This window comes from Pituophis catenifer, unplaced genomic scaffold (assembly GCF_029215685.1).
Source record: "Pituophis catenifer annectens isolate HBS135680 unplaced genomic scaffold, rPitCat1.0.hap2 SCAF_2, whole genome shotgun sequence".
NCBI lineage: Eukaryota > Metazoa > Chordata > Lepidosauria > Squamata > Colubridae > Pituophis > Pituophis catenifer.
Genome location: NW_027256882.1, coordinates 159,305,170 through 159,311,452, shown reverse-complemented (window position 1 = coordinate 159,311,452; position 6,283 = coordinate 159,305,170).

Sequence of the window (6,283 nt, the reverse complement as noted above, 5' to 3'; positions counted from 1 at the left end):
TAATTTTAAAGCTATTTTTAAATAGCTTTAAAAATAAAGCTTAGTTAAGGGGTGTCATATCCTTTTCCATGCACAGGACAAGCTTGGCTATGATAAAAAAAAAAAAAAGGGACCATGCATATTTTTAAAGGTCTCACGTCCCTTATTAAAATCAAACTCTTGGTTTGAAGGTTTTAACTAGAACCATGCTTGTTTGAAGCATTGGGGTATTTAAGAAAAGTGTGAGAATTCTCATGTCATGTTTAGTTTGACCTTGACTTTAGATCAAATAATGCATTTAGCCAACCCTGTCAATGGTAATAATGCTGTTCATGTACCGAAATAGAAATGCACATGTTCATAATACAATAAACAATGGAAGAACGTTGCTATTTTTACTTTACGGTAAGATCAGCTAGGAAATGCCATTTTTGTTTTAGTGATATGAGAAAAGGTACAGGAATATTCATTCTGACACAATGGTGCAGTGATAAAGCTGTGGCTAGGATGTATTTTCAAATCCTACATTATCCACAAAAGCCTTCCTTCCTTCCTTCCTTCCTTCCTTCCTTCCTTCCTTCCTTCCTTCCTTCCTTCCTTCCTTCCTTCCTTCCTTCCTTCTTTCCTTCCTCCCTCCCTCCCTCCCTCCTTCCCTCCCTCCTTCTTTTTTCTTCTAGCATCTTTGCTGTTGCTTTGTCTGCAGAAAGCCCAAGGTTCAGTTTGGTATCCAGTGGCAGCATGGATTTTATCTACTTGATTCCATCTAATGTTTGTGAACTGGCAGTTAAATCTCCCTCTTTATCTAAGGAAGTCAGGAGCCCAGCATGTTCAGGCCTGAGTGGAGAGCTCCTAGTCTCCAGTAACAACAATGGATTGATTGCCTCCAATTCTCATTGCCTGCATGCATGCCAGCTTCCTTCTCTGCAGCCATGACTGTGTGACTTCAAGACATTTTTTTTTGACTCCCCGTGACCACTGGTACTTGTAGTTTTCTTAACGCAGTTTTTTCCCCCAGAAATGGTTTGCCATTGCCTCCTTCCCATGGCTGAGAGAGAAGGTGTGCTCCAAGGTCTCCCCAGCTTAAGGCACGACTAGAATTCACAATCTCCTGGTTTTTAGCCTAGTGCACTAATCATTATACCAAACTGGCTCTCTTTGCAGCCACAGCAGACCTTAAAGTCTCAGAATGTTTTAGAAAAGCAGGACTTGAACTGCAGGATGGAGCAGGAAACCACATAAAGCAAGAAAACAAGGGAGCAGGGATTTCCTTTAACAAGGCTAAATCCAGTTCCTTGCCTAGCCAGATCCAAGAAGAGAGCCCAAACCAGCCAACCAAAATGGAGGATTATGGGCTGAAATGGGCTTTTGCTTGACTGACAGAATGCAGTTTGTATCACATGAGGGATAGGAAACCAGAAATTAACTAGAAGATTTCCACTTCAACTACCAACAACCTTTCCTCTAAATAGTAACCCTTATAGTCTAAAATATCAAGAAGGCATCAGGATGCTCACTTATATATACCACTATATATACACACCTATATATAGTATATAGAATAACTATATATACCTCTATCAACTTCATATTTAATGGATAAAAATTAACGATGTTTGTTCTAAGCATGGATGACCATGAACATATTACTCTGGGATTTTAACTCTGCCTTGTACTTTCAGTGTTTGTTCTCTCCCTCTCTCTCTCTCTCTCTCTCTCTCTCTCTCTCTTTCTCTCCCCTCCTCCCTCTCCCTCTCCCACCCTCTCTCTCTCTCCTCTCAATAATTACTTTCAGTGATTTTCACTTTCACTCTAACTTCTTCACCCACCTTTTGGGAATCAAAGACAGATTTAGGAACCTGAAACAATTGGTATTAATTGCTATGGAGATGGCTATCTGCCTCCTATTGTGCAGAGAAAAAAAATTGTCAACTATGGTAGGACAAAAACAGCTATTTCTCAAAAAGGGTCTGTCATCTCCGTCACTCTCAGAAAACAAATCGGCTTTTTATTGAACAAATGAAGTTATTTAAATCCCCAGGCTTTTCCTTTCAACTCCAAGGAGCCTGGAAAAAAACAAGCATGAGCTATTTTTGTACAGGTCCACAGATTTTCTAATGTTATTTTGCATTACATCAACTCTAAGGGTAGCAATTATGCATCCTGAACAATAATACTTTTCAGAGCGAAAGTTATTAGTTTTCTGTTAGATAGCACACGGGTTTGCAATCAGTGGAATCCAAGCCTTCAAAAAAAGAAGAAAAAAAGTCCAATTGGCATTTTTAAGAATTTTGCTTTGAATACCCAGGTCTGGTCTCAAATCTTGATGACATCTGACAACTAGGCTGTTCTCTATAGAGCTGTAATGGCGAACCTATGGCACAAGTGCCAGAGGTGGAACGCAGTGCCCTTTCTGTGGGCACGTGAGCCGTCATCTCAGTTCAGGTCTGCCACACATGCGCGCGCACCTCCTGCCAGCCAGCTGGTCTTTGGGTCTCTGCCGTGCATGCGTGTGGGGCATGGGATGTGCGTGGGGCGCTCGTGCATGCTTGGGAGCTGTAGCGCATGCATGGGGCCATGTGCGGTGCGGTGCACGCATGGGCATGCACATATGTGGGGGCGCACGTGAGGCGGGGCACATGTGTGGAGGCTGCATCGCATTGCATTTTGGGAGTTCGGGTGCACTTTGGGCAGAAAAGTTTAGCCATCACTGCTATAGAGGGTTTCATATGGTTCTGATGCCTTAAATCCTGGCTTCAGTTAGTCTTCACCAATAGCTCCCTATTTTTCCTGATCTTACCTAACATATGGAGGAAAGGCATAGATTTGAACTTAACATTTTATGTCATACTGGCTCAATGGTTGATCTCAGTTAGCCTTGAGAGGGCCTTGCTGAATTAAACAACAGGTTGTTATTAGTGGATTTGTTTTTACCATGGTTATAAATGTTATATGTGTTGCCTTTTAAATTTTTATACTCTTTTATTTATTGTTAGTTGTCCACGGTCATGAACCTGATGTAGACAAACTGAAATGATAATGATGGTAAGATAGATGGTAGATATGGATTTCAGGACTACAATGTTTGGTGGGAATTATTTTTTGCAACGCTTCTGCCATCTCCCTAAATCTAAAGTTAGATTATGACCTTATTTCAGATTAAAATATTTATATTAGTTATTCGTTCTGTGATCAATCGAACATATGAAATAGGAAATCCCCCATGAAGAACTAAATTTTCAACAGCTGGCAAAAATTTTTCAGACTTTGATACTGTATGTTTCAGATTTCAACTCTACCTTGTGATGCTGAGGGATATTTGAAAATTTTCGTTTATGATCTTTTTATGGTACTGCTATTCAGCTTTTCAAATTCTTTTTGTTGCCAGCTACTTTATATTGCTGTTTCAGCAGGGAGGGAGATCCACCCATGACACGGAAGGCAAGCTGTTGGAGACCTTGAAATATACCTGCATCAGGGGTGAAATCCAGCAGGTTCTGACAGGTTCTTGGAGAACCGGTAGTGGAAATTTTGAGTAGTTCAGAGAACTGGCAAATGCCACCTCTGGCTGGCCCCAGAGTGGGGTGGGAATGGAGATTTTGCAATATCCTTCCCCTGCCATGCCTACCAAGCCACGCTCACCAAGCCACACCACACCACGCCCACCAAGCCATGCCCACAGAACCGGTAGCAAAAAAATTTGGCTTTCACCACTGACCTGTATAAATTATCTTCCCACAATGAAAGAAATGAGAAATGGGTTATATTATGACCATACATAGATCTACAGTTCCCTAGCCCCCGGTTTCAGACACTTCACCTTTGCCACCCTTGCCACCGTAAAGAACCCTCAAGTATATCAATCCCGAAATAGCTTTTTCTTCCCATTAATTGCAGTGTATCAGTAGCGTTAATGTCCCCCTGCTTTTATGTATAATCCTCCCCCCCTTTTTTTTGACCTGCTGATTGTAGAAACAAGTAGCCTTCCCAATACCACCCACCCACCCACTTAGAATAACTGCAGTTCTAAGACTACCTTAACAGACCATCAAGGCAGTTTTGAAGGTGATGCAAATAAGAAGTAGACAGGTTTATATTTCATCAACTGTGCCAGAAATGATTCTTCCAGATCAGAAAGCTTTGCAAATGCATCTGATTGTGAGCCACACAAAATACTGGAGTGAAGAGCCATTGCTCTGAGCAAGATGTTTCCCACACTCTCATTTGTTTTGGAGTTATAATATATAATAACAGAGTTGGAAGGGATCTTGGAGGTCTTCTAGTCCAACCCCCTACTTAGGCAGGAAACCCTACACCACTTCAGACAAATGGTTATCCAACATCTTCTTAAAAACTTCCAGTGTTGGAGCATTCACAACTTCTGGAGGCAAGTTGTTCCATGGATTAATTGTTCTAACTGTCAGGAAATTTCTCCTTAGTTCTAAGTTGCTTCTCTCCTTGATTAGTTCCACCCATTGCTTCTTGTCCTACCCTGAGGTGCTTTGGAGAAAAGCTTAACTCCCTCTTGTTTGTGGCAGCCCCTGAGATATTGGAACACTGCTATCATGTCACCCCTGGTCCTTCTTTTCATTAAACTAGACATTCCCAGTTCCTGCAACCGTTCTTCATATGTTTTAGCCTCCAGTCCCCTAATCATCTTTGTTGTTTTTCTCTGCACTCTTTCTAGAGTCTCAACATCTTTTTTACATTGTGGCGGTGAAAACTGAATGCAGTATTCCAAGTGTGGCCTTACCAAGGGATTATAAAGTGGTATTAACATTCCACGTGACCTTGATTCTATCCCTCTGTTTATGCAGCCCAGAACTGTGTTGGCTTTTTTGACAGTTGCTGCACACCGTTGGCTCATATTTAAATGGTTGTTCACTAGGACTCCAAGATCCCTCTCACAGTTACTACCACATATACTGTAACTGTGCATTTTGTTTTTCTTGCCTAAATGTAGAACCTTGATTTTATTATAGTAGTTATTGTTCTATTTATTTATTTATTTATTTATTTATTTATTTATTTATTTATTTATTTAATCTATTTTGTTTGTAAAATATTTATATAGCTATCTATTGTACTGTTAGTTCTTGTTAACATTTATGTAATTTATTTATTTATTTATTTGTAAAACATTTATATAGCTGTCCATCTTTCAACCAACTCTGTTCAAGTTCTAATATTAGGGCGATGGTGGTGAGGATTAAATATAGTGAAAACAGAAAAAATGCAGCAAGATCTTCTTCATCTGAATTCTTAGGAATTAATTAGAAAAAAACCAAACTATCTTGTTACAGAAAATGGCTTGTATAGAAAGAAGCACTGAAATTAATCGCCCACTCTTTTTTAAGTGTGATACTTTTTACAGTATCAATTTTATTGCACAGCTTCTGACTCATCCTTCCAATAGTTGCACCTTATCTGCCAGGCATTAGGTTTAAGCTACCTGTATTAGGTAGTTCAGTATGGTTTAGTGCAGGGGTCAGCAACCTGCAGCTCTGGAGCCGCATGTGGCTCTTTCATCCCTCTGCTGCAGCTCCCTGTTGTTGTTCAGCGCCACAATTTTGAGAGGAGCTTCCGGTTAAGGGGGAAAGCATGGTGTGCCAGGAGGAGACTCTATGGCAAGGGGCGGGTTTTCTGGTCAGACACAATTGATAGGGCTTTTGGTTAGGACAGATAGAGGAAAAAGGACACCGCACTAGGAGGAGACTCTATGGTGGGACCCGGACTTCTGGTTGCCTCCAGAATTGAACAGGGGGCTTCCGGTTAGGACCTTTGTGGCTCTTTGAGGGTTTAAGGTTGCCGACCCCTGGTTTAGTGCATATCAACCCACAGCATCAAAGGCATCTTATACCAAACATATGATGCAATTTTTTAAAAAAGGCAATTGTGTGAAAAGTGCTTCAATTCCTTAAAGAATGCTATCTGAAAACAAGGAAGTGATATTTAGCAATACATTTGGAACAATTCACGCACACACAGATACGCAAATGCTGCTTTGATTAAAACATACCCACCCTGCTCCCAGTTGCATGGAAAAATGATCCAAGGCAACATGCTTCAAGCTTTGCAAAATGAATACCACATGTACAGCAATGGAAAACAAATCTTGCCTAATAAACCAATTAAGGTGAATTCACAACTTTCTTTCTATAGAACAATATAGTTGGGAAAAGTGGCCAAGGCCTAATTTGGCCTAATTTAGCCAAATTTACGTTTGTTTCTTCCCTTTGATTTCTACCAGATACCGGTAGATGCCCTCCCACCATCTGAAAGTATTAATGAAGTTGTAATTTAAGAA